Below are 12264 nucleotides of genomic sequence, written 5' to 3' on the forward strand. Positions count from 1 at the left end.
AAATTGAATATTATCTAACTAACATCAAGATAATCTATGTAGGTATGTATCCATGATCTTTCGCAGTCAGATAAAACGTGTAGACACTTTTTTCTGCCACGCCTTAAAATATCTTTAAATATAAAGCATCATAATAAAATATTATTAAAGACATATTTTTTTCTTATTTGTATGTAGAAAAGATGAATACCGTTTACACCTGTTAGTAACACACCAAACGTTTAGACATGCGGAATCATCTTTCATTGAAAAAGGTAATACTTAGAAGAGAATAAATCACGCCAAAGTACACAGAGCACTCAATCATAATGTTATTGTGGAGACGTCGTCCAATTGAAAATAAACTTGAAGATTTTTTGCCTGACATCGTAAATGTCGCTGTTATGAAAAATCAGGGACAAAGGTAATATTCTCTGTAGGTTTCTTTATTATACGCTTGATTAGGCAAAGAGTCTACTTTGTATAATATGTACCATTTTTTTTATAATATAAGAGTAGCAGACGAGCATGCATTCCACCTGATGGTAAGTGGCTACTGCCACCCATGGACATCTGTAATCGACCCCAGATAGGATTAGATATTCCTACCTGAGGTCGGCCACAGATGCGCCGCTACCCCTGAGGACTAAGCTGGAACGCCTCGGAAAAGTCTGTCTCCCTTACCACACCCTTCAAACCAGAACACAGCAGCGCCTAACACTGCTGTTATTAGGTAGAAATAGGTGTGGCGGTGGTGCCGCCGGAGTCGAACCACAAAGGGTTCTACCGAAGTTACGAATTACGAATATACGACATCGTATATCGATACTATACGATAATTTTGTTTACGGATGTATTTTTTAATAAAGTAAATAATTATTTATCTATGTGGATGTAAAGATAAATTAAAAAAACAGATACAAAGGAAAACATTGTTAGGGGATTTTTCAAAAAGTATTATTGAAATAGATCGAAATTCGAAATCATTATTGTTTTATACATTCAATCATTACGAGTACGTTCGAAAATGTCAATAATTTATTATGTAAAATTTTGTCCGGTCCTTGAAACATAAATACTGGATTTAATAATAATTTTGAGCGTTGAATAGTTTGGATTAATTTTAACCTGAATACTGAATTTCATAGTATCCTTGGAATAAAGTTAACTGTGTCATAAGCTTAACGACCGGAGGCTTTGCGGTGGGAAGTCTACGTGATTTAACATTGCTCACGGCAGCTCTTTAGGAATATCTTTACGATTATATTCAGTGCCGTCATGTATAAATCTAAATATGTTTCCGTTTATTCTGGATGTTAATTCTGAGTTTCATAGAAATTTCTTCCATGAATTAATTATACCGTAAGTTTCAAGTAGTATTTTTTTAACCTATTAATTGTTAAACATATATGATTTTGACGGAGATGAATTAAATTTAGTTATTACTATTTTATGTAACAATAAAAATAAAGCATATAACGGTATGAACATTTCGATTATCTTCGTCTTGATGTACTTGCCTTTTAATCATTTAAAAAAAATATTTATATAATTTTAATAATGATATTGAATAAAATAACTAATTAAATACATAAAATACGTCGAGCATACGTATACAAGTACGATATTAATATTTAAATTATTTACTAATCTATTAATAGTAGTTTAAAAGAAAAATTAATTAATTAATTAATAAAATAAAGAGCACTGAAAGAGATGATTAACGTTGATTAAAAAAAATCTATTGCAATGTTAAAAAAGTATTAATAATCCACCATATAAAATTGTGTAGCAGTAAGTACATAGAGGTTAATTTTTCATACGCAATTTTTTCTCTTCACCAAACACCAGATGACCATTCCAGTTTACGCTTTATTAATTAAACAACATAATTAATTACACGCGACTTACTCACGGTACTTATCGTTAATTATGTCACTGACCATAATTGTACACCTCCGGTAATGCGAGAAACTAATGATTATGTTGTACAATTAATTCAATTGTTTAGATGGTAAATAGAGGAAATTACATGTTACAGATAATTCGTTATAATTGGAAATTGAATTGAAAGCGGATAGCCCGAAGGTATGGTCACTGATACTCAAATTTGTGTATCTACCCCCAGGGGTTCCAGGGGATTGAAATAAGTATTGGGGGTCGGAATATGTGAACGATTGTAGATCTCATTTGAGCGTTACGTTATGGCCAAGGGACGTCACTAAGGTTTAAGTGTTGACTTTTCATATATATCCGTATTAAAAATTAATTATCACTTGCTTAAACGCCGAAGTTAATGGGAGAGTAGACTCGTGATTATATTTTAGAAAAAATAAAACGTAAAAGTAATAAGCGCCATGTACTGTTAATTAAATATTTGTCTAAATTAAACTAGCATCTACACTCACTGTCCTAAAAATAATTAAACAGAGCGAAGCTAACATCTCATAAGTCCGTGGGTGGTAGACTTTATTCCACTGCTATACAAAGATTATCCCCAAGAAGCTTAGCTTTACCTGAGCGAAATGAGTTATATAAATTCCCGTGGAGCCGGAAATGAAAAAAAATAAATTAATTATTTTCCATTTTGCAGAGCACGTAACGATTGAGTGCAGAAATCACCTCAAGTTTTTATCGCTGTTATAAACTAAATATTTTTTACTATCATTGTCATACAAAAAAATTAAACAAAACTAAGCTAAAACATCTCATAAGTCCGTGGATGGTAGACTTTATTCAACTGCTATACAAAGATTATCCCCAAGAAGCTTAGCTTTACGTGAGCTAAATGAGTTATATAAATTCCCGTGGAGCCGGAAATGACAAAAAATAAATTAATTATTTTCCATTTTGCAGAGCACGTAACGATTGAGCGCGGAAATCACCTCAAGTTTTTATCGCTGTTATAAAAGGTAAGCCGTCTTTTTAATGTCATACTTCCTGTTTTTTGAATTAACGTGTTGGATTTAATTTTAGTTACATTTTTATCGTTCTTTCACTGTTTTCTTGATGCTGTGGTGATGAATTACGTTAGTAGTAGTTACTGTTGCAACTAACAGTGACTTATAAAACACAAGGGTAAGTCTATTTCAGGGGTCCATTATTATCAATTTACTATAGTACGATAAACTGAGGAGTATTATGTCAATTAATAATATTTTGAAAATGTTAATTTGTTATGTTTTACAGTTGAAAAGACTGACCTTTAATGTAGAATACACATAGGTACAAGCTTCTACAGGTCATTATAAAAACTAAATACACTCAAAGCAAAATAAATACACAACATAGTTTAAATTATGAATCCTTTAACAATTACATCTATTATAATTGATAAATGCGTGGGCTCTATTAATCCCCGTTAGTAGATTTCAGCGTTGGTATTCTGCATACAGGATTCTGTTTTAGTATTATTTTTAAAATAATGTTATAATTATTTCAGCAGTTATTAAATGTTTTATATTCCCGACCATTATTGAACACACATCCGTCTTAAAAGCAATTATATTGTTCTTACTACAATGCTAAAAAAACGTTTGTCACTTCATATAGAAACTCATGGTCTCTGATATTTTCAAATGCTATAAGGTCTTCAACACGGTTGAACAATTATTATCCAATGACAGTTATAAAGACTCGAAAGTTTAACGTGTCCTACGAAATACGGAAGCGGGCATGAAATTTGACCAGTAATAGTCACCCGAATCAATCAATCAATCAATTCAATCGCCGAAACTGATTAACTTCAATCAATTGCAATCTACATAAGCCGTGGGATGCAAACTTCAATAATGATTATCAATAGAAATTGAAATGTTATAACACAATCTGTAGCAATGTGCTTGTAACTTATATTAACTGTATAACGTTGAACAAACCTGTTTATACGCAATCGGAGTTCCGTACAATTTGTCTCGTTTTCCGCAGTCGGACGAGACAGTGCGCTCGGTCGAAGTTTGTCGTTCACTAATTTGTAGTCGTAACGTGTTGTTCCAGTTGCTTTCAAAGTGTGTTATGTTGCAACATGGTTTTGAGACTTCGAGAGTGATATTCTTAGGACACTGAGTTGAAGATTCAGGTTCGAAGATTAGGCAATAATTGGAAGTGGATAATTGGAAAAATGACAAATTTTCGAACTCATGTTTTCCAATGCTTGTAGTATTTCTGTCATGTTTAAGGGCAGCTATCCATGATAACAATGGAGACCGATAGTAATCTTAAGTACGGAACGGGGCTTGAAATTTGACCACGAACCGTCACCCATGCAATCGCTGACATTGATTAATTTTGCAATCATTTCCGTCGTATGCAATCATCAATACTGGTTACAACTGTGATAAATATTCTTATCTCAAATCAATGTATACATAAAACTACTTCACACCAGTATTTTAACAAACTACCATAGATTAGTAAAGACTACTCACTCCTAACAAGAAAATGTACCCTGTTTTGAGAATTGAAATAGTTGCGTAAAAAAGTTTTGCCACGTCTCCATGCTAAAATGTCCCTAAAATATTTGAAATAATTATTTATTTATTATGTAAATTACGCAGTATTAGATATTTATTCGTAAATTTTCTCTAAAAATGTTTTTATTTGTCAAGAATTAAAAAAAAACGTACTAATTAGCCGTTTGTGGCTTCATTCAATTTCAAGGCGGCGAAGTATCTTTACAAATCTATGCAAACTACATATAATTTGCAGACATGTTAAGCTCTAGAGAGCCAGTGCTGAAAACTATGAACCTTCGTAAAGGTGAGTGTGGTGAGTCATTTAATTTATGTAACTTAACTAATTAACGCGAGTCACGTAGAGGAGGGACATGTATTCGTGTGGATCGCGCCCAATTAAATACTATGACACCTAGTCATACATACAAACTATTACTATTTAATATTATTTACGTAATGAAGCTGCAATGCGTAATTAAACTTCAGGCAAGGTTACTTAATGTTGACCTTAGATACCATGATTCCCTTGATTATAAAGTTCTTGCTATACCATTCCTTTTATACGTATCTTCATGTATGTTAAGAGAAATGAAGGGATCGCAAGAATAAACATGTGCGCATACGTATTTTCTCGCAGAAATGTCAATTGAAAAATGCACGGCTAAATCTTGACCAATATATTGTATAACGAGCTTTTGCCCGCGGCTTCGCTCGCGTTACGAAGTAATATTATTAACTAAGAAGATTTATACAAACTTTCATCCCCTATTGTCTTGTGTCTGAATTTTAATTTTAAAGGTGGTAGAACCCATAGTGGTTCAACTCCGGCGGCATCACCGCCATACCTATTTTTGCCTATTAACAGTAGTGTCAAGCGCTGCTGTGTTCTGGTTTGAAGGATGTGGTAAGGGAGACGTACTTTTCCGAGGCTTTCTAGCTTAATCCTCAGGGGTAGGAATATCTAATCTTACCTGGGCTTTATTGCAGATGTCCATGGGCGGCAGTAACCACTTACCAGCAGGTGGATTGCATGCTTGTCTACTACTCGTATATTATATATGAATAAATAAAACAATTATTAATTTAAAAATTAAAGTAAATAAGTCTCATGTAATTTATTTCATACGCATATAAAGCGTCTCTATAATACATAAATAATATACCTAACTCTATTCGACTTCAAAATCAAAGGCAAAAATTAGTTCAAGAAATAAATTGTGAAGAAAGAATTAAAAGAAATATCTTGTCCCCAAATTTTTCAGACGTCAATTACTTTGGACCCTTGTAGGGACATTTTAATGAGGGTCTTATGTTATCTCCATTGTTAAGAATTGATCATTAATTCTAAGTACTAATTAGTTATAATTCTACTAAATGTAATTTTAAAAATATTATTTTATGGAGAATACTTTTCCTACTTTTATTTCATAAGCCAAATCAAGAATTACGAATAAAAAATCAAATATCGATTTATAAAAAGTTTTAAAGTTAAGTAATTAAAGTAAAAGTATAAAGATAAACAAATCTCGAATTTATTTTTCAATTACTTTATGCCAAAACGTGTAGTGCCATTTTGAATTTTATTTGGATTTAAAAACCTTTTTCCTTATCAATTACTATACCATGTTGAGCAAAGGTCTCCTTTCAGCGTGAGAAATATTTAGCCCAAAGAATATCGCGCTGGCTAATTACGGATTGTTAGACTTAAATATATTTATTGAATACGCAGGGATTCCTTACAGGGATTTCTTAGAGAAATATTCCTTCCATGTTATATCAAGTGATCATTAATTTCTAACACGCACTGCTTTGCAAATTGTTAACATAGATTTGTTTGCCTTTTTCAATTTTGTGCTTTTCTTCAAGTTATAATATTCGAAGCAAATCTAATCAAATAATTTTATTTTACGATGAACCCGGTACAAGATAATATTGTGATGGTATTTTCCGCATAATTTCGTTCGTCTTGTTGTCAACAAACATATTGTAATGAAGTAAAAACATCGATAAAATTCCATTATTTTTCTTACTCTCCGTAAATATTTTTCGGAATTGTTGCGAACTACCAGGAAACATACATATACTATCCATACCTTGGTCTTCCTACCTCCCCCAATCTTGCCATCAAGATGTTATGGTAAATCATAATTCCCTCGGGCTATAAAATAGCCAATCTAATCTACTATGCATATTATTATACTACTAATCTACCTAGTTTCTGTCAAATCTGTTTTGCCCTCAAGATATCGTTTGTCATTATTCCCATGGGAACGGCATAATTATTTGTGGAAGTAATTGCTCTATGTTCATCTCCGTAACCTACTTTGCACGTCGAGAACATTTTACACGATTCCCTAGATTCATTTTAACCTGAAAATGGTGCAAATAAACCGACAGCTTTAATAATAAGGATGCCATATAAACAAAATAAATTGGTCTCGAAACAAAGGATAGGGTTCGCTTTTATTTCATTTGTTTTGATATTAATTATACGGTGACGTAGCAATTCGTAGCAGCGTAGTGCAATTTCTCGTAGCGTGTGTTTCTGAGTAGTCATTAAGTCGAGTCCCGGAAATTAATAACAGTTGTGGTATTGTTGGTGACGTACTTCGAATCTATAAGTTCTCGGTGATTTCTTTCGATTTGGAATTCTCGATTAAGTTTATTGTATAAAACTAGCCGACCCGGCAAACGTTGTGTTGCCCTATAAATAAAAAAATATTAAGGGTGAACAACCCTTATCACTTAGGGGTATGAAAAATGGATAGTAGCCGATTACACGGGTCAACATGAAATTTGACTTTGATTGCAAAGCATTAAATTTCGGTAGTTTAGGTCGTAATAAGACGGAAAAAAAAATATATGGCATGAAAAACTTTGCTTTTGTGCTTAGAAGACTGATTGAACGAAATTTTTAAAAATCTCGGATTTTAATTTTTGATTGAAAATAAAACTATTGAAATAAAAATGTTTATTATTTTTATTAACTTTTACTATCAAATTAGCTTACAGAAAAGTGGAAAATAACTTAAAAGTGCACACTTTTACTTTTTCTTTTATGTTCATAGCTACTTTCTCTCAATAAACACCAAATATAGTCGCCCATCATGTTTTCATTGTATTGGCCTTGATAGCGTTGTTCAAAATTCATGATGTCACAAAAGCAAACTTTATACCGAAAAAAGGTATTTTCTTTTCGTTTTTGTGCATAACTAACTGGAAAATAATAGTATAAACTTTAGGACAAAGAACGAAATTTTTTTTGTAGAGTCGTGTTATCAGGCCTACTGAATATGCCTATAAAATTTGGTGAAAATCGGTAAAGCCATTTCGGAGGAGTACGGTAACTAACAGTGTGACACGAGAAATTTTTATATAAGATAAATTATTGTAAAATCAGCTGAGTGTGAAATGTAAGATTTGAATTGATTTTGCAAACTGGCATGCAGTCTTTTAATAAGGTAACACAACTGCAATTAAGTAAGTCTAAAAATCAAAAGTATGTTTTATTGATGTTTGGGAAACAATAACCTAAATAATTTGACTTCAATTTTACAATTAGGTAAACTCTTGCTTTCCTTTGTCTACATAGGTGATATTCATAAGAAAAAAATCCTTTTTATATACTATACGAGTATAACGATATCTCGTAATTTTTTAAAAATACTCATTATGTTTGCTCATTACGTGTCGCTACCGAATGGAGTCCGACAAATTTAAAGTGCACCCCTTTGAAACCTTAGACAGCATTTTAAATTACGTGCCAATTTGCGAACTCAATACGTATTATATTATTTCTTGTAGCCATTCGCTACGAACCACAATTACTATTTCTCGTAGCGCGTGTTTCTGAGTAGTCGTGAACACAAAATAATATACCTTTTTATTTTGTGTCGTGAAGTTGTGTCGCCGGCAAGTTAATTATAGTCGCGCTTTTGTTAGCAACATTTTAGCAATCTATTGAGTTCTTGATATTTTTTCCTGAACTATTACTATTTTAATAAATTATCAAACATAATTACTTATAATATTCGCATGTGCGAATAAACCACAATTGGAAAATTTTATGTACAGTAATTTTGTCATATTAATTGTGTTCCATTTTGCAAAGAAGTGCATACGAAATATTTTGACATGAATCTGAGTTAAGTATTAATATGAGTATTTTTATCTATTTACAACATACAGGAGCAAACAAGCATGTAGTCTACCTCTGTTTGTAATCAAAGGCCTATATTAAATTGTAAGATATTTAGATCTAACAAACTATTGGCGGAACGGTCACCATGTCGGTTTGACGCGCAAAGGGTTCCGGGTTCAATACCCGGCCAGACAGATCTGAAAGATGAATTTTATTTAATATCTGTTCTGGCTCTGTGTTTGTGTATTCGTCGTTGTGCGTGTCCATGGTACCCACGACACAAGGAATCCTAGTTTGCGGCTGTGAGTGTACAAAGCGTTTATTATTTATTTACATTTAAAAAATCTTGCATAACTCCTTAGCATAAGATAAGATAAGATAAAATACTCTTTATTGCACACTTACAGTTGAAATTTTACAATACACAATATACATAACAGGTAAAACAGTATGCAATAGGCGGTCTTATCGCTAAGTAGCGATCTCTTCCAGACAACCTATGCATGAAAAAGAAAAGAGAGACAAGCGAAGAAAGGAGGATAGTGTGCGTGAAGTTAGAGAAGGATTAGGTTATAAAGGATAGGATACATTTAGTATTAGTGTTAAAGCAACAAAAATAGAGAGAAAAAACAACACAAACAAAACAATGACACGGTACACATGAAAAAGACGAAAACGAGGCGGAATTTCATACGGTCGAGTAATATTTTAAAAGCTGTTTTTTAAATGAATCGAGCGATTCAGCACGGCGTATGGACATGGGTAACTTGTTCCATAAGCCAACAGCGACTGAAGAGAAAGAGTTTTTGTAAAAGGATGAAGAATGAAAGGGAGTTTGGAGAGAAAGATTTACAGAGGAGCGAAGACAGCGGTCGTGTGCAAGGTAAAGGTATTGGAAACGGTCTTTTAGATAGGTGGGAGCGATGGGGCTGAACAGCACGCAGTAAAGCGCAGAAAGAATATGCATATTCCGGCGAAGTCGGATTGGGAGCCACTTGAGTTTAGTACGATACTCGGATATGTGATCATATTTGCGAAGACCAAATATGAAACGAATACATAAATTTTGGAGACGCTCAAGTTTGTTAAGTTGCTCCTCAGTGAGGTCGAGATAGCAAACATCGGCATAGTCGAGAATAGGAAAGAGTAAAGAATGAGTTAACGCAATTTTAGTAGCAATAGGAAGAAAGTTGCGAAGTCCCCTGAGGGAGCCTACAACGGAAAACATTCTTCGACTTACTTCCTGAATTTGAACAGACCATGATAAATGCTTATCAAAGTATATACCAAGATTTTTAACTTTATCGCAGTAAGGAATACGTAAGCCGTCGAAGGTTATATCTGGTAACGTACTCAGGTCTACTCTGGATAGTAATCGGGAACTGCCTATTATAATAAGTTGCGTTTTGCTAGGATTTATTTTAAGACCATGGTATTCACTCCAATCTACGATGCGAGCAAGATCTTCGTTTAAGGAATAAATTGTCTTAGGCAGGTCTCCTACTGTGGTTTGCTTATACACTTGGAGATCATCTGCATAAAGGTGGTAGAGAGAAGAGAGATTGAGACTTATAGAGTTAATAAAAAGAGAAAATAAAAGAGGAGACAACACGCCACCTTGCGGTACCCCGGCAGATACATCAGACCAAGCAGACTGTGCTTCCTGGACCTGAATACGTTGCCGGCGCCCATGCAAGTAACTTTGAAACCATCCTATCGCTGTCGGAGATATGTTGAACGAGCGAAGAATTGCCAGCAGGATGTCGTGGTCAACGGTGTTAAAAGCACTGCTGAAATCCAGGAGTACTAACACCGTGAGCTTCTGGCCATCCATACCTTTGCGGATATCGTCAGTAATGTGCAATAGGGCAGTAGTCGTACTATGACCAGGGCGGAAACCAGATTGGAACGGATTTAACAGGTTGTGCTTGGACACAAAAGAACTGAGTTGTTGGTGTACCAAACGCTCAAGTGCTTTTGATAGGAAAGGTAGGATGGATATAGGTCGATAGTCAGTGAGGTCAGAAGGATTGGACTTTTTCGGAATAGGAATGACGTGGGCTTCTTTCCAAGTGAAAGGAAAACAACAAGTCGAGATGGATTGATTAAGGATATAGGTCAGGATAGGAGATATAATGTCGATGATAGGAATGATCATCTTACGACTAATACCATCGCAGCCAACGGAGTCCGAGTGGATGCTTTGTATGCTCAGTTCAACATCAGGAACAGTGAAGGCACGAAACTGGAATGCAGGGAATCCGGGAGTGGCAACATTAGAAAGAGAATTCAACGTTAATTGTTTTTTTGCGCTATCAATGCACGAAGTAGAGGAAAAATGCTGATTAAGAAGATTTAAATCTAAATTGGACGGACAGTCTTGGCGTGCCTTACCAACTCCCAGGGATCTTAGAAATTTCCATACTTTAGAACAGTCTTGGTTTAGAACTGAACTGTAGATATGGCGTCGTTGTGCATCCCTACACACCTTATTGCAGTGATTTCGGACAGATTTATATACATCCAGATTTTCATCAGTAGGGTTCAGCTTATACTTGGTCTTGGCGTTGTTTTTTTTAACAATAAGTTCTTTAATGTTTTCCGTGAGCCAGGGAGCAGGTAGGTGTCTGACACGGACAGGGCGAGCAGGCGCGTGCCTATCCAACAATTGAATGAGAAGTGAAGTAAAAAGAATCACTTGTTCATCCACACTACTCGCACTCTGTATAACACTCCAGTCAACCTCCTCAGCATCACGCCGAAACTGTTCAATATCTATGCCACAAAAATTGCGTCGAAGCAGTATTCTCGACTTAGCTTTAGGAGGTTTTAATTTGTAGGATAAGTAGATGAGGTCGTGGTAAGAGAAACCGTCAGCAGCATGTTGACCGTGTTTTGCAACACTGTCTGGTGAAGATACGAATATTAAGTCTAATAGAGAAGGAGAACAATTGGGGAAGAAATGTGTTGCAGAGAGTGGAAGAATATGAAGATTAGCTGCCTCAATGACTGATTTAAGGTGGTTCGATCTACCGTCATTTTTTAAAAGACAAGTGTTGAAGTCCCCCATGAGAATCACGTGAGAGTAAACAGGAGTAATTTCTTCTAATAAAGCTTCTAATGTGGAATAGTAGTTAAATGTTGATGAAGGGTTATAAAATACTCCTAGAAGAAGTTTAGTATGAGAGAAGAGGACTTCAATAAATAAATATTCAGCTTCACTACCGGGTTGTGACTGACGAATTATAGAAAAGGGAATATGGGAACGGAGATACATAGCAACGCCGCCCCCCGCCCGTTCGAAGCGATCGTTGCGAATTAAATGAAATCCCGGAAGTGAATATGAAGTAGAAGGAAGACATGACTTAAGCCATGATTCTGAAACAAGTATAGCGTGAATATGTTTGCTATCAAAAGTTGAAATCAGATCTGTGTAATGTGCCGGTATGCTTTGGGCGTTGATATGGCAGATGTTAAAATTTTTATTAACATCCGCAAACAATGTGTTTAAAGTGACATTTAAAGGAGGAATGCTTTCAAAACTGGCGTTACTGCTCTCCCCATCAGACGCAGAAGTAAAAGAAAGGGAACATACGGTTTCGTCATTTTCAATATTGGATACCATCATAGTTGCTTATTTAATAAGATCAGAATAATAATAATCTAAATAAAAAAAAAAAAAACAATAAA

General features: G+C 34.5%; 1 protein-coding gene across 2 annotated transcripts in view; it reads left to right on the plus strand.

Moving 5' to 3' along the window:
* LOC140753304 (uncharacterized) overlaps window positions 1-12264 on the plus strand; it is a 144854-nt gene that overhangs the window by 70682 nt on the left and 61908 nt on the right. For both annotated transcript variants that reach the window (XM_073087810.1, XM_073087813.1), the window contains exon 2: window positions 2836-2891. The gene's annotated coding sequence lies outside the window, so the exon portion shown is untranslated. The remainder of the gene's footprint in view (window positions 1-2835; window positions 2892-12264) is intronic.

The sequence above is a fragment of the Epargyreus clarus genome, unplaced genomic scaffold, assembly GCF_041222505.1.
Source record: "Epargyreus clarus isolate Ecla_fem2 unplaced genomic scaffold, WU_Ecla_fem_2.2 ptg000026l, whole genome shotgun sequence".
In the NCBI taxonomy this organism is placed as follows: domain Eukaryota; kingdom Metazoa; phylum Arthropoda; class Insecta; order Lepidoptera; family Hesperiidae; genus Epargyreus; species Epargyreus clarus.